General features: G+C 48.3%; 1 long non-coding RNA gene across 2 annotated transcripts; it reads right to left on the bottom strand.

The window, feature by feature from the left end:
- Window positions 1-486: 486 nt before the first annotated feature.
- LOC109500908 lies at window positions 487-25,625 on the bottom strand. Of its 2 annotated transcripts, none has more exons than XR_006599761.1 (7): window positions 24,363-25,625; window positions 23,165-23,669; window positions 19,238-19,457; window positions 16,226-16,410; window positions 14,116-14,193; window positions 9,298-9,574; window positions 487-6,242 (listed from the first exon to the last, which is right to left on the bottom strand). It is a non-coding gene; the product is annotated as an uncharacterized LOC109500908 (long non-coding RNA). The 2 variants fall into 2 exon arrangements; XR_006599762.1 differs by having other exon boundaries at window positions 23,165-23,665.
- Window positions 25,626-26,732: the final 1,107 nt, after the last annotated feature.

Raw genomic sequence — 26,732 nt, 5'->3', positions numbered from 1 at the left:
TTCCAGTCTTTTTTTCTACGTAAATGAAATGTTACGGCAAAAATTCATTTAAAAAAATTTTTTTTTTCAACGTTTATTTATTTTGGGGACAGAGAGAGACAGAGCATGAACGGGGGAGGGGCAGAGAGAGAGGGAGACACAGAATCGGAAACAGGATCCAGGCTCTGAGCCATCAGCCCAGAGCCTGACGCGGGGCTCGAACTCACGGACCGCGAGATCGTGACCTGGCTGATGTCGGATGCTTAACCGACTGCGCCACCCAGGCGCCCCCAAAATTCATTTTTTTTTGAGAGAGGGAGAGAGAGAATACAGGAGCGGGAGAGGGGCATAGAGAGATAGAGAGAGAGAGAGAGAGAGAGAGAGAGACAGAAATAATCCTAAGCAGACTCCATGCTCAGCACCAAGCCAAAGGCAGGGCTCGATCCCATGCCCTGGGATCATGACCTGAGCCGACATCAAGAGTCAGATGCTCAACCGACTGAGCCACCGAGGTGCCCCCTAAATTTATTTTCTTACTTAACAGCTCCCCACCCCAAGAAGGCGGCTTTTTCTGTTCAGTGAGTTGTTCGCTAAGTTCCTTGAGGAGTACGCTGGAGGAAAAAATATATCCTTGGTTTTGAGTTTATTACCAGGTTTTTGTTTTGCAGAGAGGACATATAACAAAGGGCAGGGGGCAAATTGCTCAGGCAGTCAGGAGACTTTCAAGGGCTGGTGACTGTGGAAGGGAAGCATGTGGCCAGAGAAGAGTGACAGTGAGGACAGACCACTGACAAGGGATGAGAATTTTGGAGGAAAGAACAGATGCCCATAGAGGGATTTGATTACATGTCTGTTTCTAATACAAGATCCTCAATAAAATCTGTATTGCTCACCAGAGAGCGGTGGAGTGTATTTGCAAATGGGGTCACCATGAACGTGCCAGAGGTAGAACATGGCTGCAGAGGAACAAAGAACAAATGTGGAAACAGAAGAAGCCGTGGCTTCTGCCCTTACAGATATTGGCATTTGGAAACTTGGGCTGATATTATGCACACTGTTCTTGAGCTTTTTCCCCATGTAATGTAATAATCTTCTAGAATATTCTTCCTGGGCAAGACTACAAATCGGTTACCAAAAATCCACTTTTTCTTCCTGGGCTCCTTTGCAGTTAGATGTGGCCACATGACTGGGTTTTAACCGAAGGAGAGAGGAAAAGGTTTGTACCATTTCTGAGAGGCCACGGTTTGTACCATAAACTGTCCTAGCTCATGTACCATCAACGGATGCAACTTAATTACCCAATATGCTATTGCTATTGTTAGTTGGAATGCATAGGTTGCATTCTGAGAAGTGGAATTATGTTGTAGTTCAACTGCCTAGTCATTGGGTGTATCGGATAAAATGCTTTTGGCTGCAAGTAACAGAAAACTGAATTAAAACTCATAAACAAGGAGGGATTTATTGGCTAACTGGGAGTCCAGAGGTACAGTGAATGTCACTGATTGCTACAATGACATGAGGACTCAGTTTCTTTTTCCCTTCCCTCTCTTTCACACCTACTGTTGGTTGCCTTCTAGGGCTAACTCCCTGGTGATTGCAGGAGGCCTGGCTGCAGTGAGGTCCCCATCCTGCCTTACTCCCATGAAACAGGAGAGGTTGTCTCCCACAGTGAACTTCGTGCTGATTGGCTCATCCCAACATCAAATTCTGTGGCCACCACAATTGGATTGCCATGGGTCTAGACCAATCAGGGCTATCTGCTGGAGCTGAAGGTAGGCTTGGTCCCATACATACCACATGGCTGCCACCGATGGTGCTTATTTCCATAAAGGGACAGATTTGGATTGCCCAGATATAGAGAAGGAAGTCACCTGACTCTGGTGTTCTCTGAAACAGAATTAAGCTCTTTTGGAGGCACTAAATAAAAGTCAGGTAATTTCTCCCTTATATGCATTGAAATATGTCTTTGGAAAAATTACTTTCTGCAAAAAAGACAAGAAGATTGAAACTGTGAAAGTGATAGATGATTTGAAAACAAGGACACAGAGTCAACACCCAGGGGAAAATTAAATGACTTGGAAACAAAGTCCAGATATTTCAAAAAGAATATTTTATCTGAGGCACTTTTATGGTGGTATGGTACAAAGCAGAAGAAGAGGGCAGTGGTATATTCTGATGTCATGTGCAGGATACTTAAGTTCAAATCTGTTTCTCAGTATGTTCCCTCTCTGTTATTAGCATACCTTGCTCACTTATCATGCAAATTAAGCATGGCTGTCAAGGACACGGTGTCTATGCTAAGTTCAGGATAGGTATGCTGATCTCACCTCTTCCTCCAGACTGTGTAAATTCATTTTCTTGGACATCATACCATGTTCTAGAAATAAAAGGTGTAGTTAGGTGAATGCTTTTTTCCCTATACTGTATTACCTTCCCTCTAAGACAGGAATTAGAGAGGTTTTACTTATTAGTTGAGAGAAGAACTGGGCCAATTATTTTAACACACACAAAAATAATTCCTTTCAGCACAGATGCTCTTTGATTGACTTAAAACCCCTGTGTGTAAAATCTGCCCAAACAAAAGAAATGCAAAGAGATCTGGTATAATAAGATTGAGTTCAAACGGCAAGACAGGTGTTGCATTTAAACTTAATTGGTTATGCCAACCACAAAATAGTCTAATTCACCTTCTCCACTGCTCTATGGTGAGAACAGAAGCAAGAGAGCCTCTCTGCTTTCCTGCTCTGCCTCTTTCCCAGTGCAAATCCTTGTCTTTCCAATGCAATCCTTAAATCCAGCTCAATTTCCACTCCTTCCTTGATTCTTCCTCCAGCCCTTGTCTTCAGCCTTCCTGGCACTCACAAAAATGGTACCAAAGAGTCGAGGTTAAAAGCTCAGACTGTGATGTCAGATCTACAATCAACCTACCTCCTCAGTGACCTGGGGCTCTACCACTCTGAAAGATGGGACCAGGAAGGTGACTGTGAGGGATAAAATGAAGTCATGCTTGACAGAAGCAGTCAATAAATACCAGCTATCGTTGATATTTTACATAGAGTCCCCTGCCCCTGACTTGGAGAAGCACAACACTGGGCCGATAGTGTCTGTTCAACCTACCCCAGTTGCATTGAACAGAATGGAATTGAAAATGTTTTCCAAAGTGGAGGATGGTTGTGGACCAGGTTGGACAGGAAGACCAATGGCTATAGGGCAAGGGTCATACCATCCCAAAACGGGCCTGCAGTGAGTCCTCCATAAATGCAGCATGCAACATCTATGAACTCCAACCAACTCCAGTGACCAAAGGAAACCCCAGGGCTGCTGCTATCGGAGAAAGAAGTTAAACAGAGACTGTGGGTGTCAACACGCTGTTCAAAAGAGCACTAGTCAGGACTTTCTGTTTGATGGCTGGCCAAACAGAAATTTGTGTCTTGCTGGAATTTTGAAACGGACCAAACTCACGAAAATGTTATTTGTTAGACTGTGATGGGTTTGGATGGGAGAGACAATGCTTAACGTTTTCAGGGAACAACAGATTTTCAGTCACCTAAGAGTCAATAAATGAGCCACTTACAAAGGATCTTTATGTATTTGTTCATTGAAACAAATCTGTTAGGCCCTGGGTTGAATAATACAAGCTCACTAGCACTTGTACTTGGCATGATGGAAGTTTCTTCCTTTCTCAAACACCAATGTTGATTGCTTATTCATGACCAGTGGGAAGAGCCTGGACCAGAAAATGATGTAAACCAGCCTCAAAGCTCAGACTTTGTTTTCCACTAGGCAAGATCTCGGGAAAGTTATACATTTTCCACATATAAGTTTTCTCATCTAGGAAATGGGAATAATCATTCTCCCTACCTCAAATGGTTGCCATTAAACAAGCTAATCCATATAAAGAACTCAGCCCAGTACCTGCTATATAACAGCCGTTCAGTAAATGCAAGCAATTTTGGTAATTATTCCACAATTCTGATTTCTTACTATTTTTCTCTAGCATTGTCTTCAAATTCTGACTAGTTTGTCTAACCACATCTTTGCATGGAACTCGGAGACAGCACTTGGTTGTTTTAAGGAATTTGCATTTTTTAACCAATAAATCTTCTGAAGAGTGCTCTGTGAATATCAAGAATGGTAAGGATAAGGCTTGTCACCGAAACCTTGTAGGAAATGGGAAAATTAGACCCAAAGGTGAGCGCAATTGATATAATTTACAATTACTTTTTTGAGATATTAGCTCCTCTTCCAAATGGAGTTGTTTTCCTACCCTCAGCAAAACATGCTTCAATTTCTTCTCCAACTTGAGAAAACTTCTATAAATCAAATAACTACCAAATCATCTCTGCCCTTGAACTGAATCTGGGAAACTGTGAGTTATGATGTTATGTACTTAATACAGTAAGAACGAGATTAAAGTAATTCTCCTTAGAGAGCTTTACAGAATAGGCACCTTTTGTATGTATTTGCAGGTGACATCATAGTCTCATGGTCAATGGGGAGCGTCAAGAGTATTGACAGGGCCCTGAGCAGTGATAGCACCTCTCACCTGGTCCCTTGGGGAACCATGACCTCTTCGTGAGCCACCTGTCCAGATATTTCTGCTTGTAAAAGGACGCAGGGACACTTGATCTGCATGAGACTGGAATTTCCATGTCAGCCTTATTATAAGAAGGCTCTTATAACCCCGGAGGCTAAAAGTCACACCCTCAACAGTCACTGGTGAGCCAGTGAGAATGTGGTGAGCAAGAAAGACACAGCGGCTGCCCTGTAGGAGCTGATGGTCCTGTGGGAAGGACAGCAGCTAAATGACTGGGCAAACACGAATTAATTACACTTGTAATGAGTACCGGGAAGCACAGAGCAGTACTGGATTTTACACTGGGACCTCGTGAGAGGGGGGAGGGTGGGTTAGGCATGAAATTGAAAACATAATGTTTACATCAAAATAAGCACAGATACATGATCAGCAACACAAACCTGGCTTCAGTTTTAAAGATAAAGCTGGGGACAGCAGAGAGGTCTCCCCTTGGCCTGGAAGGGTGGGAACCCTCCAGGGTTCAGGGATGCGGCTTCAAGTAGCTTGGTGTGGCTGAGCAGGACGTTTGGCCCTGGCTGGGGCACAAGGGCTTGGTCTCTGGGGGTGAAACCCTCTGAAGGAATGAGAAGGGTACCTATGGGCTGGCTGGAGGGCAGCCCATGGCTAGGAGGTGCCTGGCCCGGAATGGCCACCACCAACTGGCCACGGCTTTCTCAAAATTCTTGATGCAGCTTTCAGATGGTCTTCTCAGCCCAGACGGCCCCTCTTGTTCTAAATTGTCATCTAATCTTCACTGTGTGTGTGTGTGTGTGTGTGTGTGTGTGTGAGTGAGTGAGAGAGCGAGCGAGAGAGAGAGGGAGGGAGAGAGAGACAGGGAGAGAGAGAGAGAGAGACGAGAGGAGAAGAGGAGAGGAAACACACTTCTGGATCACTCCCTTTTCCTACTCTACTCCGTTCATCCCTCTCTTTGAGCAACTGTCAACTCGTCTGCTAGTTACGTGTTTTAAGTCCATCCCCCTGGACACAGTGGGCTCAAAGGCAGCGGCCATAATGTCAGCCATCATCTGAACTCTCCTGTGCTCCTCTACCCCGACTCCGCGTCTTCAAACTTCTTAGACTAGATTTGTAGGAGGCATTTTGGAGGCGTGGAGAAGGGGCACTCAGACTGCCCTGGGATGAGGAGCGACTGATGGGGACAGAAAGCGATGAAGGCAAGAGAGGGCAGCCTTCCCTGTCACAAAGCATGTGGGATGGAAACACCTGGAGAAGTCTCAACCCTGACCAGCCCTGAGGTGGTAACAGCTGCAGGAGAATCTCCAGGACCCAGGAAGCTCCCAACACAGTAGAACCTGAATGTTTCCAGGGACTCAGCCCAGAGCTATTAAATCCTTGAATTCTTCAACAGCATCATATCAATAAAGGTCCTAAGTAAAATGCATTCTGAAAATGACCCCTTAGCAACTTCCGTGATCTTATTACGACAGGACTCGTTATTTGCAATGGTATTTCACTTAGATCCCTTGCCACGCACCATCAGCAGTTGTCTTGCTCTCAGAATAGTTTGTCACATAAAAAAGTTTTTACCTGTGTGACAGTGAGTACGATGAGCAGAGAACGCCTGTGTTGATGCACAGATGCTGGTGATTAGTAGTAGAGTAGATTAGTAGAGTAAATGCTCCCCAACATTTGCACTCCTACACACAGGCTGCATTGTAAAATTTGATGCCTGAAGATACAGAATACACTTTTTTAAATGCTGAGAATTTAATTTATGGTGTATTTCAAACCAGTGGGAGAAAGGTATTGGGCCGATATGCTGCCTGCTTTGGGGACAGAGGAAAGGTGGACCTCCTTCACCTCCCATCTTCCCCAATAATTAATTCCTTGTGACTAAAGAGCCAGGCGTAAAACAAAATTAACAATCTTAAAATATATGTATATGCAGGTGACTTAAAAAAATAACACTGGTGTCCATCAACTGATAAATGGATAAAGAAATTGTGGTTTATATACACAATGGAATATTACATGGCAATGAGAAAAAATGAAATATGGCCTTTTGTAGCAACGTGGATGGAACTGGAGAGTGTGATGCTAAGTGAAATAAGCCATACAGAGAAAGACAGATACCATATGGTTTCACTCATATGTGGATCCTGAGAAACTTAACAGGAACCCATGGGGGAGGGGAAGGAAAAAAAAAAAAAGAGGTTAGAGTGGGAGAGAGCCAAAGCATAAGAGACTGTTAAAAACTGAGAACGAACTGAGGGTTGATGGGGAGTGGGAGGGAGGGGAGGGTGGGTGATGGGTATTGAAGAGGGTATCTTTTGGGATGAGCACTGGGTGTTGTATGGAAACCAATTTGTCAATAAATTTCATATTAAAAAAAAAATAACACTGGGAGATAAGGAAAGTCACTTAAAGCAAGACTCCAAACCCAGCAACCTTAAACAAAATAATGACAAATTTGAGGACAGGAAAATGGCAAATCGCGCAACGACAAAAGATGCCGTGAACAAAATTATAAACAATGGTGCAGCCGCTGTGGAAAACAGTATGGAGGTTCCCAAAAAAATTAAAAATAGAACTACCATAGGACTCAGTAATTCCACTACTGGGTATTTATGCAAAGACTATGAAAACACTAGTTTGAAAAGATATATGCACCCCTGTGTTTACTGCAGCATTATTGATAATAGTCAAGCCACGGAATCAACCTAAATGTCCGTAGACAGATGAATGAATAGAGAAGATGTGGTATACACACACACTGGAATATTATTCAGTCATAAAAAGAAGGAAATCCTGCCATTTGTGACACCATGGATAGACCTTAAGGGCGTTACACTAAGTGAAACAGGCCAGACATAGAAAGACCAACACTATATGATCTCACTTGTATGTGGAATCTAAAAAGCTGAACTCACAGAAACAGATAGTAGAATGGTGGTTGCTAGGGACAGGGAAAGAAATGGGTAGAGGGTGGTCAACTTCTAGTTATGAGAAGAATCTCCCAGGAACGTTTTCCTCAGAAGAACCCCCCTAGCTGTGACACTCAGACTTCACAGAGCATAATGTCGCTCTCCAATACATCGTGCTTTGGAGCAAGGTTTATACAGAAAGTTTTATTTGTACATCCCCTAAATTCAATATAACATTTTAAAATTTGAACTTAAGTTTTGAGAGAGAGAGAGAGCATGTGCACAAGTGGGGAAGGGGTAGAGAGAGAAGGAGAAAGAATCTTAAGCAGTCTCCATGCTCAGCTTGGAGCCCGACATGGGGCTCAATTCACGACAGTGAGATCATGACCTGAGCTGAAATCAAGAGTCAGATGCTTAGCCAACTGAGCCATCTAGGTGCCCTCAATATAACATTTTAAACAAAGTGGTATTGGAAGGGGGGAGTTCTCTAGTAACTTTCCATTCGGAAAGAATGTCAGAATCACATGCAAATATTGTGGAAAGTGCCCAATGTCAACAAGGGGATTGAGTCAGATATTGACGATACTCAAGCCATGTGACTATACACATGTAAATATCCCTTAAAAGTCATATTCACCATTTGGTCATCAGGAAGCAATGTTTTGTTTCGTGCAACTGACATGCTGATATATTACACATATTGACATTTTTCTGTGTTGTAGGAAACTGGTTAGTAGTGATGAATTGATAGGAGAGGGCCTACTTTTACATTTAACATTTAACATTTAACATTTAACATTTAACATTTAACATTTAACATTTAACATTTAACATCAGTGTCTGGTTTTTAAAGAAAGTTCCTGATGGGGGCACCTGGGTGGCTCAGTCGGTTAAGCATCCGACTTCGGCTCAGGTCATGATCTCGCGGTCCGTGAGTTCGAGCCCCGCGTCAGGCTCTGTGCTGACAGCTCAGAGCCTGGAGCCTGTTTTGGATTCTGTGTGTCCCTCTCTCTCTGACCCTCCCCCATTCATGCTCTGTCTCTCCCTGTCTCAAAAATAAATAAATATTAAAAAAAAAAAAAAAAAAGAAAGTTCCTGATGGTAAATAAGAGATGTTTGTATTTACAACCAGTGGTACAGACAAAGGATTACTATTGAGAAAATATATCAAATAGCTCTTTCAAATGTGAAGGAAAAAACAACCACTAGAGAACAGGCAAAGAATGGAAACAGATAATTCACAACAGAAAAAATGTGAAATCAGATGGTAAATGCAAGCAATACCCAACCTCATCGATAAAGAGAGAAATGCATTAAATACCGGAAAATAAGGAACTACCACTTTTACCATTCATCAGATCAACAAAAAGTTTGATAATATTGAGTCATTGAGGATTCAGAAAATCAGGAACTTTTACGTTGCTGACGGCTGTGTGTGTTGATGAAGGCATTTTTCAAGGCAAACTGGCAACACTAAAGTTGTAACGCACACACGCTCTATTTTAACAATTTAGTTCTAGAAACCTGTTATTCAGAAACACACGTGTGCACAAATATATGTGCATGTATAAGGATAATTATCGCGGCTTTATAATAGCAAACAATTTTGAAAATATCCAAAAGTACACCAAGAATGTAAAGATACTATGGCATGAAATGCCATACAGTTGTTAGAAAGAGTGGGGTAGATTTTAGGTGCAGAAATGGAAAGGTATCTGAGACATATTAAGTGAACAGAGAAAGTTTCAGAGCAATATGGGTACTATTCCATGTTAATGTGTATGCCTCTCTCTATATAAGTATAAATAAATAGAAATTCAAATACGTAAGAAAAGGGATTGAACAGTTGAGAGCAGTTACCTCTGGGAAAGAAGTCATCCTAGAAAGAGGTGGTGGAGACAGGTTCTCATTCACCAAAAGTTCCAGTTTCTTCCTTTGTCATGCTCCTCTCTGTAAGGTTATCCCCATGCTGATGACCTCTGGAATGGCCATACGACTTGCTTTAGTCAAAGAAGTGACATTGGTCACTTTTGTACAGAGTTCTGGAAGTCAGGGCACCATTGGCCTCGTCTTTTTCTTTCTGGCATGAGATTGACAATGCTCCAGACAGAGTTAGGTTTTTCCATCAGCTTTGGTTCTGGAGTGAGGAGGGCAAGAGACACAGCTGTAGCAGACTCATAAAAAATGCGTAATGTGAACAAGAAATAAACATTTGTGGCTACAAGGCCACTGAGATTTGGGAGTGTTTGTTACTGTAGTATAACATGACTTCTTCTGACTGATACAAAAAGAGGAAGACATCTACAGGTTTTTCCTCTGTGTATTTCTCTATTGTAAGAGCATTCTGCGGTGTATATATGTATTTATATACTCATGTGTTAGTTGTATAATAAACTAATTTTTAAAAATCGGCATCTTAGCGAAATGATTTACAAATGGTTACATGTCAAGGACCTTCGGGATTGTTGACAAATAAAAATTGTAAAGTTCAATCCCAGAATTCCAAGGACAATGGCGAAGTGCCTGCCTGAGACTGGCAGGCCAATCCACCATAGCTACCGCCTACAGTGCTGTGAAAAAGTGGAAGTTGTGTTGTCAAGCCAGTGACCAAGAAATATGGTGGTTAATTGACCATGTGAGAAGTCTTGTGCACATTAGTGAGGGAGGTCAGGGAAGTAAGCTACCCAACCACAGGGTCAATCAGAGGCATCCCAATAAATGGTGGGACCACATGATCGCTTTCACAGATATTGAGAGACATTGTTCTTCACTAGTAAAGAGAGAGTTACAATTATTGCTGACTCACAAGTGTCTGAATATGTCTGTTTCTTTGGCTGTGTCCTGAATACAAAGAATTTGAGAACCGTTGACCCAGAAAATAGAGTAAAATTGCAGACCTATTGTCTGCAGGAGACTCTTAGCTCCTAGTGGCTGCTGCCCCTTGCTCAAATTCCAGAGTCTCAACACTTATTCCCCGACTGAGCACCTCCTCTTTGTCAGGTACTATAATTGTCAGCAGCAGTAAAGATGTCATCTTTGATCTCAAACTCACAACCTAGCTGAGGAGGCAGAGCCATAAAAACTATATACCCAGAGCCAGAGATAACAGTAACAGCAGGAGCAACCCTTTCTTAAAGGGGTGGTAGTTTTCCAAGCACAATGCCAGGTATATAATTTCTAGTTCTCAAAAACGATCCTGTAAGCCAGGGATAATTACCCCTATGTTTTCAGATGAGGAAATGGAAGTTGAGAGAAATTAAGCTACCCCCTTCAGTTCTGACAGGTGGTAGAGAGGTCTTTTTGTTGTCTATACCAAGGCACCTCTTCTGCAAAGGGAGGAATAGAAAATAGCATCAGAGGGGGCATGGCTAGCTTGGAATCAGAGCTCTAACCCTTCAGACTACTGTGTGGAGATCCAGCCTTGTGTTTATGTTGTCCCCAGAGGGCAAGGCAGAGCTCTGGTTAGTGGCCAGCCCGGCAATCTGACTTAGGTTAGTTATGGTTAGCATGTCTCCCATTTCTGCCACACCCCTCCTTCTTCTGGTGCTGGAAGTAAACATCTTACTGGCTTGGGGCATGAGGGTGGGGATCAGGGAAGTCTTCACAATAGGTCTGCTATTGTGCAAAGAATTCTAGAAGATGCAGATCTAGGTTGTGGAGACACATGGGACCCCCAAGGGCCAATCCCTCAAGTCCCTTCTGTGACTGAGGTTGGGGAACTGGTCACACCTATTTGCCCTCAGCTCAGTAGCCTGTTTAACATTCTTCCTGGTTAAGCACTCAGCATAAAGAAATGCCCTAGGAAATCTAACTCTTGTCTGTTCTCAGTTACTTAAGTGAATTTAACCTGAACAAGGATATGGCGGGACTCCCAGTCCCAAAACTGCTTTCACATGGGGCTCATTTTCCCGCTCGGCAGGGAAGTGGAGAACAGTGAGTGGAGAAAGGTTCATCACAAGAGCCTAAAAGAGACTGAAAGACCCTGAGCAAGAGGTCTTGGGGGTGGTCTCCTTTCCTGGGCTCTGTTCTAGGGCTGAGATCGCTGGGTTCAATCCTCCTTTGAGTCAAGCCCCGCCCCCCCACCAGAGCCCAGAATAGAGCCAGGAGCTTCTTAGCCAGATGAGAGGAATTCTAAACAACCTACAAGATGGCAAATCAGATTTTAGTGAGTGGTTCAGCCCTCTGCTGTGGGTGGGAGGGAAGAAGAAGCCCGGTCCTGGGGTCAAGCACAATGCCAAGAGAATAGGAGCTCACGTGTTGAATGAATAAACACATGAGGTGTACAGGGAAGGACGCATTCATTGGAAAACCCCAGATATTGGATGTTTTCACAGCCTCTGAAGAACTTGTTTTCTAGAAGGCTCATATTGAGGTAAAGTAATGGGACCTTCAGTATTGTAGTTGTCTTAGTCAAACTCAGACTGCTATAACAAAATACCACAGACTGACATCTATGTCTCATGATTCTGGAGGTTGGAAGTCCAAGATCAAGGTGCTGGCTAATTCAGTTCCTTGTGAGAGCTCTCTTCCTGGCTTGAAGATGACTGTCTTCTCCCTGTCTTTGCATGGTGGAAGGAGAGAACTCTGGCCTCTCCACCTCTTCTCATAAGGATGCCATTCCCACTGTGGGGGCCTCACCCTCATGACCTTGTCTAGACCTAATCACCTTCTGAAAGCCCCCTGTTCCAAATACCATCACAATGGGGGCACAAAACTACACGTTGGTGGGACATAAACTTTCAGTCCATAACAGAAGTGTATTAAGATTACATGTTTTGTGGCTCTGCTTTTGTGCAAAAGTTTGATCACTGAGGTAGAATTCTATGATAGCCCCCCAGATTCCTGCCCCCGCAGGGTGTACATCCTGTGTAGCTCCTTCCTGGAGATGGGTGGGCCTGACCTAATCAGGTGAGCCCCTTAAAAGACAGTGTAGAGGTCAGAGATGGAAGAAGTCAGAGAGACTGGAAGCATGAGAGTGGTTTTGCTGGGGCCTTGAAGTAGCTAACAGCTGATGTTGTGAGAGAGCCTGTAGAAGGGGCCACATGGTGAGGAGACGTGGGAGGCTTCTGGGAGCTGAGGGCAGTGCCCAGTGACAACCAACAAGAAAATGGGAGCCTCAGTCCTACAACCAAAGGCACCTAAATTCTGTCCAAAGCCACATGAGCTCCGAAGAGGGCTCCATGCTTCAGATGTGGCTCCTCCGCCGACATCTTGATTTCAGCCTCCCGAGACCCTGAGTAGAGAACACGGCCACTCGGTGGCTGGAGGTCTGGCCTACGGACCTGTGTGATAATAAAGCTGCACTGTCTCAAGCCCATGAGGCCAATCGTCATTTGTTACACAGCAGAGAAAACTAATACAATCTCCTTTCCTACAACAGATCAGCCCACACCTGAGTTCCTTTGTCCTGTTAAAAACAGCTATTTGGTTGTTGATTACATTTCCCCCTTACATTAATACACCACTTCCTTTCCATTTTCTTTTCTTTTCTACTGTTTCCTTTGGGAATTTACATAGTAATTAAGATCTGCGGTGCACACGCTGTTATTTTTAACACTATTTAACACGGAAAGCTCTATTGCCTTCTCCCCAGCCTCTGCAAAGCATTTCCAGGGCACGCGTTGCCGTGAGGCTGCTGTTTCCCTTCTTCTCAACCATCGCGCGGGGCTTCCAAAGCTTAACATTATGTTTATTACATAACAGCAAGACATAAGCCCAAACAACCTGCTGCTGGGCTTTTAAATATAGCGGCAGCAGAAATCGCTTCTGGGCTTGATGAACAGCCACTTCAAACGTCTCCTAATTTCGGCAATTTTCTGGTCTATAGAATAAAAAGTCTAAAAATGGCTCTGAACGCATTTAAGTGCCCTCACAGGAAACCCACCCCTTCCCCGCCGGCTCCACTGGTGCCTTTGCAGGAAGGGGAGAGGGAAGCCAGGGGCCCTCGGGGCTGTTGGGATTTGCAGGCAGCCTCTCAAGGACTATTGCCTGTGTGTGAGATGCCGTCAGGGGAGAGAATGGGGAAGGCACGGAAGTGGAGCCCGTCCAGGTTGGCACCACAGTGACGTGACTCTGGCAGGGCCCTCTCTCCCTTCGTTCCCCGCTCTGATTGCCAGGACCATCAGCAGTTGTATTCATCCATGGGATTCTCTGTTGCATTAAGAACCCACTCAATCTGGCTTGAGAAAATAGGGAGGTTCTCGGCTTGGGCGCTCAACTGAGTAGAATTTGAGCCGTTTAAACTGACCACCCCGGGTCGGTTTTATTCTCAGGCACCAACTCCCCATTCAGTGCCCCTCCTCTCCCCACTTCACCCCAAATCTCTGGGCTCAGCCTGTGGGAAAGAGTCCCTCTTTGCTCTATCCCAGCCACCTAGCCTGAGCTGACTGGTAGGGCTCCTCTTAAGTCAACACTGTGGCCAGGGAGATGGAACCCACCGTTTGGCCAGGACAGGGACATGTGTCCACTTCCAGAGCAAGAGTCACCAGCATGGACAGTAGAGGAAGAGTGGCTCCCCAGCAGAAAATCAGGGTGCTGTTACCAGAAGTGGGGGGGAATAGGTGCTGGGCGGGCCAGAAAAACAGTATCCTCTAGCAGTCTGACCTATTCTAAAGCAGGGTACAGTTGGGAACCCTTGAGGCATGGAGAGGCAGTCAGGAGCAAAGGGTCTCTCCTCACCTCTGTGCTTCCACTGAGCTGCCCAGAATCCTATGTGTTCATCCATACATGTGCATGCACCTCACCCAGGTCACCAGCCTACAAGTAGAATCAAGGTGTTAATTAATTCATGAGAGAGCACAAGCAGAGAAGGGGCAGAGGGTGAGGGAGAGAGAGAATCTTAAGCAGGCTCTATGTCCATGCTCAGCTTGGAACCCGATGCGGGGCTCGATCTCATGACGGTGAGATCATGACCTGAACTGAAATCAAGAGTCGGTGGCTTAAACGACTGAGCGACCCAGGTGCCCCTCAAAGGTATAAATTTATAGCATATTTTTTCTCGCCTGGGCCCTCCAATTTCCTCTCACCTTCAAGGCGGTAGGAATTTCTGTGCCCCTGTGCTATATGTAAAAGTACCAATTTGTTTTGCTCAATTTTATTAACATTGGGTCTATTTAATTTTTATTTCTTCCAGTATTTATTTTCAAGCAAGAGTGCATGCACAGGAGCGGGGGGCGGGGGAGGGGGGGGGGAGAGGGAGAGAGAGAGAGAGAGAGAGAGAGAGAGAGAGAGAGAGAGAGAGAATTCCAAGCAGACTCCACGCTCTCAGTGCAGAGCCTCACGGGGACTCAACCCCACAAACTGTGAGACCATGACCTGAGCTGAGATCAAGAGTCAGACGCTTAACCGACTGAAGCATCCAGGCGCCCCAATATTGGAGTCTATTTTAAAACCATTCTAGTATATATAACAGTACACTTTAAAATGTATCCTATGGGTTTATCTATTTGATTAATGATACTTGAATCATGAATTTTATATTTAACATAAGGAATGTGATTGAATGATTCATTTATGTATTGAACTCAGATTTATTGAATATTGACTAAGTGTTAGGAGCCAAGGGAAACAAAGATACCCAACACTTCTCCAAAAGTTTACAGGGATGCCTGGGTGGCTCAGTCGATTGAGCGTCCAACTCTTGATTTCAGCTCAGGTCATGATCCCAGGGATCTTCACGGAGCATGGAGCCTGCTTAAGATTCTTTCTCATTCTACCCCACCCCCCAACTTGCACACACTCTCTCTCTCAAACTAACAAAATAGTAACAGAAGTTTACAATCTACTAAATAAGCGCACGGCACAAAAATAGCTAAATATGGTTCTAGGTCAGAATCAGTCTGTTTCTTTAAAAAGACAGCTTACTCTATGTTCACCTAATTCCTAGCTTAAGGAGTTTAACTGAAATCAGGGAAGGTTTGGCCCAGTATCTGATATAAAAAGGGCCACTCAGCTGTTCTGGATTCAGGAAAGATTCTGGAGGCTGGGGAGAGAGCTGTAGTGTTGAAAGGAACCCTTTGGCTTCAAAATGAAGCCGCTCCAAAAGAAGCTGTGTGAAACCCAATGAATAAAACGACAAAATTCTTGATCTTTTGGCTTTTGGGCCTAAGTGAAAAAGCAGCACATCAGGTTACCAATGGCACATTACCCATTCGGAGAATCTCTTGGCCAATGGATTGCAGAAGAGAATCCATTAAAGAAAATTCATCATATGAAGTCAGAACAGAGAGTAAAGGTGAGGGTATATGTACTGGGCATTGATGGGGTCTACTGAAGTCACCATGCTTCCCAAGTTAAATATCTCGAGGAAGGGCCCTCGTCGGCCTATCTTTGGTCAGATGTTCCCCTTGGACTGGTTAACTGGGGCCAAGGGGGAAAAACTGGTTATGTTATACAAAACAGTTGATGATTCTGTAGAAGCCATGTTTAGGTGGGGTCGGGGGGGAAGGTAACTGGGCAGAGGGTTCACCACCTGGGGGTGGGGTGGGATGGGGGGAGGTGGGCGGACAAAATTATGGGTCTGGTGTGCCTGACTTTAGCTGGAGAGACGTCAATGGCTCAATTTTAATTTCCTGCCACTTAGCATAGAGTTACTCTTGCTTCTGGGACTCAGATATTATTAAGCCTCAGCTCTAGAAAACAAGCCATGGATGTGATAACAAATCCCTGCCTGGACTGCTAAAGCTGGGTAATGTTCTTCACCCTGTACCACATGAGTCCCCACTTTGGTAGCCTGCCTCAGTAACTCAGTCTTTCTAGAACCGGACTCCTTAGGTGCTGGGGTCCTTACTCTGGACCTGGCCCGGGTCCCAAGCTTTACCAGGTGCTGGTGGGTTCCCCAATGCTTCCTGGATCCCCAGATGCATGCCTTTAGTTCCACAGCTGTCCCCCTTCCTGCTGTAGTTAATGGAGGCCTGATTACTGCTCCGAAGGCTATCTTCGAGACAAAGCTCAGTGTGAAGGTTTTGCAGAGTACTGATGGAGGAGTGAAATGAGAAGAAAGGGGGGAGAGTCAGTGTTCCCGGAGGCAGTCAGCACCAAAACTGTCTGGGAGAGCTGGGTGACACGAAAAGACCACCTGGGGAGTCGTTACTCCCCCCCTTCCCCCCCCCCCCAACTTCCTCTTCTCCCCATACTTCTGGGGTAGGGACTTGGAGCTGGCTGGAGCGGGTGAGTGTGGTGAAATATGACCCCCAAAATCAAATCAAGACTTGACAGCCTCAAACACCACAATAACTAAATCTTGCTGTGGACCCAGCTGTAGATATTTGGCTAGTTTATGAGAATGCTTGAAGACCACATGCAACGTACAAATCACACAGCAACCGGTAGTCGGCCCTCCAGGGTTTCCCGTTTGCCCAGAGGCGACCCTTCAGAAACCTCCATGGGGGTCTTTGCCACTTCCTGCCCTTCCCAGGGGACGATGGGGTGAAAAGAGGACACAAGTGAAGGCTGCCAGTAGACCAGCAGTGCCAGTCACTTCTCAGACCATCGAACCGCCCCCCGCCCCCCCCCCCCCCCCCCCCCCCCAACGAAGATGTGAAAAGACAGCCCAGGCCCCGTGCAGTTTCTGGAACTCCAGGAATGAGTTCTGAGGCAGAGGCCACAGCTCTTGTGTCGGACCAGAAAGCTAAAGTGGCAGGGTCAGAAAGGCTTCTCCTACTGTCTAGGGGGTAGAGAAATGGTCAAAACATCCAGGTTTTAAAACGCCAGGGATATGAGGAGACATTGATCTCTAATCCCTGGTCTTTAGGGGAAAAAAAAAAATCACTAGACTTTTTTTTTTTTTTAAGCTAACTCTCAAAAGGAAGGGGTGGTGGCGACAGTGCTAAAGTTCTAGCCATTTCTGGGGCGCCTGGGTGGCGCAGTCGGTTGAACGTCCGACTTCAGCCAGGTCGCGATCTCGCGGTCCGGGAGTTCGAGCCCCGCGTCCGGCTCTGGGCTGATGGCTCGGAGCCTGGAGCCTGTTTCCAATTCTGTGTCTCCCTCTCTCTCTGCCCCTCCCCCGTTCATGCTCTGTCTCTCTCTGTCCCCAAAATAAATAAACGTTGAAAAAAAAAAAGTTCTAGCCATTTCTCTGTTCTGAGCGTAGATGGTCAACTGCCGAGTTTTGGTGGAGACAGCGCGGCACAGTAAGAAACTGGGAGGGACCCCAGCTGGGCATTTCTTAGCTGTGGGACCTTGGACAGTTTCTATAACCTTTTGAGCCTTAATCTCCCTATCTAGGAAATGGCCATACGAATAGAATCTCCCTGATGTGAAAAACGAAAGGAAAGAATGCACGCGAACTCTTGGCTCACTGCGTGGTGCGCGTGGGGAATCCGAGGAAGGCAGGTGTTTTGTGAGAGGGCGCGGGCAGAAGGTGGAACAGGTGAAAGCAGGCATCACGGGCAGGTGTGGTGGTTGGGCCACAGCCATTTCACAGGAAGTTCCCCTGACGTTCTGCCTTCGTCCTGCTCCTCCAAGAATCTCCAACACCAAGCGGGGGCCTGATGTAGAGCAGGCCCTCGGGCAATGCTTGCCTGCTGGTCAGGGAGAGGTTTGCAGGAGGGAAGGAGGGCAGGCGAGAGAGGAAAGGGCAGAGAAGCAGGAGGGAGACAGCCGTGGGGATGGAGTGACAAAGCCTGAATGGAGGAAAGTGCCCTGTCTTTAGAGCCCCTGCAAAATTAATGGACTTGCCGTAGGTAGAATGGTTTCAAAAGCGCTTTGGAAGCCAGATGGGAAGCTTCTGTCACTGTTTTCACTGCGAGCTTAAGTGAAAACAATGAACCCCATTCTCGCCTGCAGGGAAGGTTCTGGCTCAACCATCCTCTGGCCAGCCTGGCTGAGGTGGAGCCTTCCCAGCCTCTCCGCAGATGCCCCTCTGGCTGGCTACTGCCTCTGGGAGGCTGTCTGGGCAGCAGGCGTGGGGGAAAGTGCTTTGAGGCAGAGCAGGGCAGGGAGGGCTAGATGATCCCCCCTCTCCTGGCAGATGGGCAGGAAACTCCTAAAGCGAACCAAGTTCTGAGCCTGGGGGGCTTGGAGCCTTCCTGAGAAGCTGTGGTTCCACACGGAGGCTACTGGAAAACCGAACTGCTGCATAAAGATTCCAGTTACTAATGTGGGGAGAAGAGAAAACCCCAGACCAAGAGGTATGGCAGGGTCCTCCCACCCGCTTTGCATCCCACCCTCTGTCGGGCCCCTTGGCCTCCCTGCACCTTTGTTTTTCATCTGCCAGCTTCCCCGACCTCACCTGTGCTGCAAATGACCTTTTGCCTCTCTGTGTCCCCAAGCTATATAGCCCAGCTTTTACCTGACACGTGTTTCACTCGATCTGCCCTGAAACTTCTTTTTATACTTTAGTCAATTGTTTATACCACTCTTGACACAGATCGTAAGCTCCTCGAAGGCAGGGATTGGTGGGAAACAGTTAATAATGATCCATGTTGAATCATTTACTTAACGAGTACTGACCAAGCCCCCCTAGGCACTGTGTTCAGCTCTAGAAATGGAGCAGCGAGCAACTCAGATAAAAATCCCTGCTCTCAGAGTTTTCTTTCTGGTGTGGAAGACAGATAATAATGACAGAACACAAACAAAGAGAATCAAAGCAGGGGTCCTGCGTCACACCACTGGGGGGGGGGAAGCTATTCCTGCAGAATACAATGTTAATGGCACTCCCTGGATTGCGGGAGACCAGCTGCCCTGGGGACACGCTATCCCCAGGGTCTGGCCAGATGCCTGATGTGTGGTAAACAGTCTGTCAAGATTGATTGAAGAGTAAGCAAATGAATAAATGAGCGGTCTTTCTCCATGTACTTACGTCTCATAATGTCAGACTCTATCCATTTTTCTCTCCTTTCTGCATATGCTTCCTGCATGCACCTCCTTGAGGTTAGGCAGGGCCACGTGACTAATTCTGTTCGGTGAGATGCCAGAAGTGCCGGGATTCACTTCTGGGTGGGTGCTTGACCCCCCTTCCAGCTTTTTCTCCTCCTGCTGCAGTGACCAAGGTAGCCAGAAGTCCGAGCCCCTGAGCGCTTCTGTGGAGGAGAGCAGACCTTCATAGGAATCATTTGCAGGATAAGCCTTTGTTATGTTAAGACACTGAGACTTTGGGGGTTTTTGCTCCCTGGGCATGGCCTAAACTATTCTAATGCTCCCACCCTCCTGTAAGCTCTTTGAAGTTCAGGCCACTGGGTCCTTTATTGGGGCCGGCACAGAGGTGATCAGAAATTATTAAAAAAAAAGGGGGGGGGCGGCTGATAGACCAAAAAGTAACGCACATCGGTAAGTATTTTTGGGCTTTTGCCTCAGCTGGAATCCCTCAGCTCTTCGGGAAAGTACTTCTGCGGGTCCTGGGCCTGGCCACCAGGGCAGGGTTGTTCATTTCCAATGGGTGGGTTCCCTTCTCCCCACGAGGTCCTCTGCCCGGTGAGGAAGGTAGTGCTGCCCTTTTCCACAAAGGAAAAAAAGCACCAGTTTCTCACCATGGGACACAAACCATCTAGAGGAAGGACATGATTTAGGAAAACTCTAGGACCCCAGAGTTGGAGCCATTGGGGTCTTCGCCTACCCAAGCCCCCCAGTGTGGCTCAAACAAAACCGAGAGACCCTTGCAGCTGTGCTCTGAGGACAGAGATAGGGACCAAAACGCTCCCTTCCTCCCGGGGTCAGGAAGACACTGCTTCAGACCCATTCCTTAGACCAGGGGTGATCGGGGGGGGCATCTGCACCACCTGGAGGGCCGGTGCGAACACAGACTGTCAGCCCTCACCTCCGGAGTTTCTGCTGCAGTACATCCGGGGTGGGGGCTGAGAATTTGCCTGAGTCCCGGCTGAGGGCTGCTGACCAGAGGGAAGGGCAGATGTGTGTCATCAAGGCAGGCCCCCGGATGGGAGCCAGAAGGAACCTGGGGCCGATCTGGGTGCAGAGGTGGCCGTGAAAAACACGTTTGAAAGCGGGTCATTGGGTAGTGGAAAGAGCACTGGACTGAGAGTCCGAAAACTTGCAGTGCTCTCCCATAAGGCCTTGCAGCTGCTGACTGCCGCCTAGATGGGCCCCTCTGGAGTCAGTTGAAGCCGCTCTCTAACTTCTCTCATGGGCAGACCTGCCAGGTTTCTGGGTGGGTGAGCCCCGCCCAGGGCCCTGCGCCCAGTGCACTATCTGCACCAGACCTGGGACCCAGCGCAGGAAGCCACCAGACGGTGCAAAGTGCCCTGCCATCTTCTTGCTGACTTACTATCCGTGCTCCTGGCGGGGCTGTGCTGTGCCAAGGGTTAGCGTGGGTGGCCGTGACTCACTCAGCCTCTTGGGGAAGCAGATGCAGCTGGTGCTGCCACGGAAACAGGCTAAATCAATCCCAGTCTCCGTAGGGGGCAGAGAACAAGCTGCCTGCAGCCAGTGAGTCGGGGCCGCTCTGGTTCTGTGCTGGGTGCAGCCACCGCACCAGCGAGCACAGCCTGCTCGGGAGCGGCCCTGGGAGCCGGGCTGGGGACAGCAGCAACAGAAGCTCGTGCAAGCGCTGGGGCATGCGACAAGGGGCAGACGGGAGGCTGCGTGTGATGGGGACACAGACTGGGATATCTGTGCTTCCAGTGGGGTGGGGAGAGGAGGGGAGAACCTCGCTCTTGACGCTCTTCCTGAACTTTCTGGAAAGGTCTAACTGCTCTGAAGCTGCTCCCTCACTAGATGACGTGGAGCTGCCCTCCCTCCCAGCTGGCCAGAAATATACCCCCCGAGAAGAAGGGGAAACCGAGGCCAGAGGTTGCAATGACCTCAACAAAGTCCCACAGCTGTCAGAGGCAGAGTGAGGCTGGGCTCCTGAACACCGGATTCTCATTGTTTCCACTGGCCACTGCCTCCCCAGGGAACAATCTGATGGGCCGTGGGCAATTTGCTTTGCCTTGAATATCTGCTCTTCCAGGCAGAGGGTAGTGCCGTTGATAACAGGCTCTGCTTTTCCCAAGAACAGCGGTGAGTCTCTAGCCAGCTTTCCCCACCTTCATCAGCTCCTCAGCCAGGCAAATGAGTTTCCACTGGCTCCACCAAGCAGTCAGTGGAAATCCGAAGTTTCCAGTGTGCCCAATGTCCTATCCTTACAGCCTTAGGCACAGAGCCAGAGCAGGGCGCCCTGGGTCTTCAGACCAGCCTCCCCCAGCCCCTCCGCCTGGGTAGGTGAATGTCTACACTCTCCAGGCCCACCTGTGATTCTCCGGCCATCTCCCCTCGTGTCCCCTGTTCCCAGCTGAGGCTTACACCGGGGCGGGGGGCCCAGAGGCCCCTCAGCCTCGCAAAGCGACCATTTCCCACTTCCCCAAGACCCTGGCCGCAGACGGGGCTGTGAGCAACCTTCCCTTCCAGATCGTAGTGGAATAAAGGCCAGCGCTGGGCCCCCACCTCTCTCCTGCCTTTCCCCTCCCACCTCCTGTTTTCCTGCCCTCCCTCTATCTTTGATCCATCAATGATCTCCCTTGTCCTGATCGCTCAGCTTCTGCCTTTCTGTGAGTTCCTCCTCAGCCTGTAAACACGCTTCTGTCACTCTCACATAAAAAACCCCAACAACAACAACAACAAAACCCTAATGAAACCAAATCTGTGTTCCACTCTGGTTACTCTCCTTCCTTAACTGCTTCTCAAACCAGCCTGGGCTTTTCCTCTCCCCTCCCCTACCTCCCAAGGGCTCCCAATGTTTTTCTGTGGTGCCCTGCTCCCCTGCCGGTATCCCCAGTGGGCATATCAATGGCTGGGGGTGGGGGTTCAGATGTTCCTAATCTGTCTGGACCTCAGGGCACCAGAGGGAGCTGGGGCCCTTTCACCCTACCCACCACACCCCCCCCCCCCCAGCCATGCATCTTCTTTCGAGCCCCAAAGAGCAGTTACACTTGTGTTCAGGTTTCCTGACCCATCTCCTTGAGCCCCAAGGCTCTGCCCTCCCTCCCCACCCCTGCCCCCAGGCTGGGTTCTCCACCAGTCTATAGGACCAGCTTAAAAAAAAAAAAAAAAAAAAAAAAAGGATGTCTGATATCCCCTTCATCTTTGGTTTTCCCTACCAAAAACATTTTATCCTCCCCAAGTCAAAGGAGATGGTCTCCCCTGCATGGGAGACAGGCAGGCAGACACCGGAGGGTGTGGACGGTGGGGAGTAGAGCAGGGGCTCCTGAGGGGGGCACTGGCGGCAGAAGCCCACCGCCAAAATTGGCCTTCTGCACTTGGTCAATTCTTACGCATTGGAGCAGAATCCTACCAAAGGGACCACTACAGAGTGGAACACGTTCTCAGTGTCGGAGCTGAAGGGTAGGCTTTGAAAGAGGTAGGAGAAAATGTTTCCTTTGATCACAGTCCAAGAAGCACCAGGAGGGCAGGGCAGACTGATCTCTTACCAGCTTCGCAGAGTCAGATTTCATGTTTGAGGGCACACCACGTTGAGTGGCCCTCCCCACCATCGCCCTCCTCCCTGTGCGACTCTGGGCACAGCCAGGGAAGCCCTGGGCTCTGCGGGGCGGGGAGGTGACTCCCACTGGAGTCAGCCCGCTGGGACCCTAGGCAGGAAGAGCCTGTGCCTTCCATCAACGCGCTTTGCAGACACAGAAGCTCTCGACTCAAAAGGTGCCGCTGAAAACGGCAGGGCATTTCTGTGACGTCAGAACCCAGGCTGCCAGTTTGCTCTCCCCTGGCTTTTAGTACCCAACTCCCATCCCAAGACTTGGCCAGCCTTCTGGAAACGGCACGGAAAAATCGACATACTTACAGCCTCACATTGATTCTTCCCAAAGCCCTTCCACATAAACCAACATGCAGACTGTCCCATTTCAAAGGGGCCTTATGGCTCAGGGTTCAGTCCCTCTCGTGCGGGATCACTGCCAGATGACCAGTCTGCTGCTCGACTAGTTCCCAGGGGAGAAGGCTTTCTGGGTGATTAGGAATCTGTAGAAAGGACTTTGGTAAATGGAAATGTCTTCCTGATTGTGATCTGAAATCTGCCTCCTTGTAACTTCCACCCATCTTGATTCTGCCCCCTGGTCCTTGGAAGAACAGGTCTCATCACGCCTCTCACTTGGTCTTGTGTCAGCTGGAGCAGGTGAGATGGGGTTGTTTGCCTCTTACAGAGTGAGGCTGCTTAGCGACACCGAGGGGCTGTGAACAAGCTACAGGTGGAGTTGGAGAGAGAAGCCAGGTGTCTCCCCTCCCCAGGCCAGTCCTCCTCCTTCCATTACTCTGCTTTTCTTCTCTTGTCTTTCTTTTTTCTTGTCTTCCTTTCAGAGAGTGAGAGCATGCGAACAAGGGAGAGAAAGAGAGAATTTTAAGAAGGCTCCACGCTCAGCCCAAAGCCCGACATGGGGCTCTGGGTCACAACCGTGAGATCGTGACATGAGCTGAAACCAAGAGTTGGATGCTCAACCAGCTGAGCCCCCCAGGAGCCCCTTTTACTCTGCGTTTCTTAATCCTTGCCAGTTGGTGCTGTGCTGAGCACTTACTGTGTGCACCCGGAATACTGCAGGCATTGGACACCTTGCTCCTTTCCAGAGAGCCATCGATTCCAGCTCAGGACACACACACACACACACACACACACACACACACACACACACACTTCAAAGCAGGTGCTCAGCCAGCAGCCTGGGGAGCTCATCTTCACACACACACACACACACACACACACACACACACTTCAAAGCAGGTGCTCAGCCAGCAGCCTGGGGAGCTCATCTTCATCAGGGGAGGTCAGCCTGGAAAACCAGCTCTCTTCCTTACTTTCAGCTGCTCCCCCCAGCACCGGCAGGAAAGGGAAAATGTGGGGAAGCTGATCTTAAACAGAGAAGAGAAGGGCCTGAACTTGAAAGGAAGAAGAAGGGCCTGGAGAAGAGTTTGGAAATGACAGCCGTCAGCGCTGGGCTTGGAAAGACGGCACAGAGAGCTCGTGGGTGTGTGGGTGGGAGGGCTCTCACTGGTGCCAACGCTGAGTCGTGTGGCAGCCGGGAAGCAGGGGAGCGGGGCCCCGAGCGGTGCCTGGACTGCAAACCAGAACCGCAAGGCCTGGTCTCCACAAGGGCAGGTCCTAGCAGCTTCCAAGCGCTTGGGTAACTGGGCCGGGCTCCACCCCAGAGATGTGCCCTCATCCTTCTTAAAGGCACCGTGCTCCTATTTCAATGTCTGCCGTCAGCATTAGCACTCAGCACTTCAGGCTCCACTTTCTGTCCCTTGGACGGCAGCATTTACTCCACCAAATCCTTTAGGCACAGAGACGCAGGCTCTACACTCTGCAGCTTATGGATGCAAGAGCTGACATCTCCTGTTAGGGACCAAATCTGTCCTCCACCACCCAAATTCATATGCGAAAGCCCTAAGCCTTCATGTGGTGGTATTAGAAGGCGTGACCTTCGGGGGGTAATTAGGTTGAGACGAGGTCCTGAGGGTGGAGACCCCATCATGGGATTAGTGCCCAAAGAAGCAGACAGACCAGAGCTTTCTCTTGCTACCATGGAAGGCCCCAGCAAGGCATCCAGCTGTCTGCAAGCCAGGACTGGGTCCTCAACCAGGAGCCAAATTTGCCAGCACCTTGATCTTGGACTTCCCAGCCTCCAGAATTGAGAGAGATTAATGGCTGTTGTTTATAAGCCACCTTGGCCGTGGTATTTTGTTATAGCAGCCTGAGCTAAGACATCCTCTCAGATCCTCAGAAGTAGAATGTGCAGAGATTTGGTAACCTAAACGGCACTACAGAGAAGTCAAGATTTGCCAAGCTTGGTTTCCTATGGTGGAGGGGCAGGGAAAGAGAACTGTCACCTCTGTGACAGCCACCTTTGGCTCTAATCTCTGGCTGTCATCAGGTTGAAGGGCTAGTGTTGGACTCAGGGACTCCCAGTACGGATCTAATGAAAGACAGTTCCAAAGGAGATGAAAATTCCTAAGTGATCGTGGGCTATGGAATTTCAGACAGGTGAGAGATGAAAGTCAGATCTAGGCACTGGTCCTGTCTTTGCCACTAATAGCTGTGTGGCCTTGGGAAATCACTGCACCTCTCAGAACCTTCATTATTTCATCTTCCATGTGAAGATAAAGGCTGGTCTGCTCCACCTTCTTCAAGGCCAGCTGTAATCTGACATGCATGAAGGCACTTTGAAAAAAAAAGGAAATAGAGGGATGAATTCTTATTCCAAGTGGAATGCTCTAGAAGGGCATCAGGCAAGGTCACGTGATGAAGAATTTCCCCTATTTTTCTGAAAATGTGCTTCTTTAAATATTATCGTGAGGAATCAGGCTGAGAAACACGGTGCCCCAGCCCTGAGGTGGGGTCTCGGTTCCCGCACGAGGAAGATGAAGGTTGTGAAGTATACGGCTAGGGCCCTTTGGGGTCTGGCTGGCCATTGAACTTGCTGGAGTTGCAGCAAAGATTCTAGGACATCATGCAAATACCAGTGGAGTGACTACTCTATAAGATGATCAGTGTCAAGGTTTTGGAAGACAGAGGCCTTGCCTGGGAAGACCTTGGGGTGGAAAGGATCAGGCAGAGGTTCCCAGGAGGCAAATGCAGTAAGAACCATAGCAGAGGCTTGTGCCAACCGCTAAGTGAGCAGAGCCCGAGATTAGTTAGCACTGGAGAAACCAAGGAAGGCTTCCCGGAAGTAGGAACCGAGGATGAGCCAAGTGGCCTGCACGGATGCCATGCATAACGACAGTTCCATCTGGGCCAAGGCAGAGAGTTCTTATTTGAGATCCTGGCAGGAGGCAGGGACACTAGGAGGCTGAGTCAGGGGGGAGGGCAAACAGAGGCCCACAGGACCACCGTGCTGCAGGAGCACATACAGATCCCCAGCCCGGTGGGACCAGGGTGTGAGGCTCAGGTCAGTGTCCCTGAGCCTAGAGTGCAGACCAGGTAAGGGTAGAATCCACTTACAAACAGCCCCAGAGTACCTGAGCCTTCCAGGTGAGCCATGGATCCCTGGCCTATATATATGGCTCAGTTTCACAGGGATTTGGGGCGCCTGGGATGAGCCTACTGACCGAAAGCACCAGGTGAAGTGCTGGCAGCGGGGAGGATTTCAGGACGCGGAGATCATAGGTGATGGGCCGGGAGGTGGTGGGCGGAATGAAATTCCAGCAACGGCCACGGTGAGACGGCAGGCCCAGGGTGGGAAGGCAGGGTCCAGAAATGCTGTCAGGTCTCATGTGGGTGTATTTGGAGAGGGTGAGGAGTCAAAATGAAAAGCAAGGATGGGAAGCCAGGTAAGGCCCGCGCCTAACGCGCACCAAGAAATTTGGACTTTGTTCTGCAGGCAGGGGGCAGCCATTGGCTGGTTTTGAGACTATCTTGATCT

The sequence above is a fragment of the Felis catus genome, chromosome B3 (assembly GCF_018350175.1).
Source record: "Felis catus isolate Fca126 chromosome B3, F.catus_Fca126_mat1.0, whole genome shotgun sequence".
Taxonomy (NCBI): domain Eukaryota; kingdom Metazoa; phylum Chordata; class Mammalia; order Carnivora; family Felidae; genus Felis; species Felis catus.
This window is presented reverse-complemented; position numbering and strand designations above follow the sequence as displayed.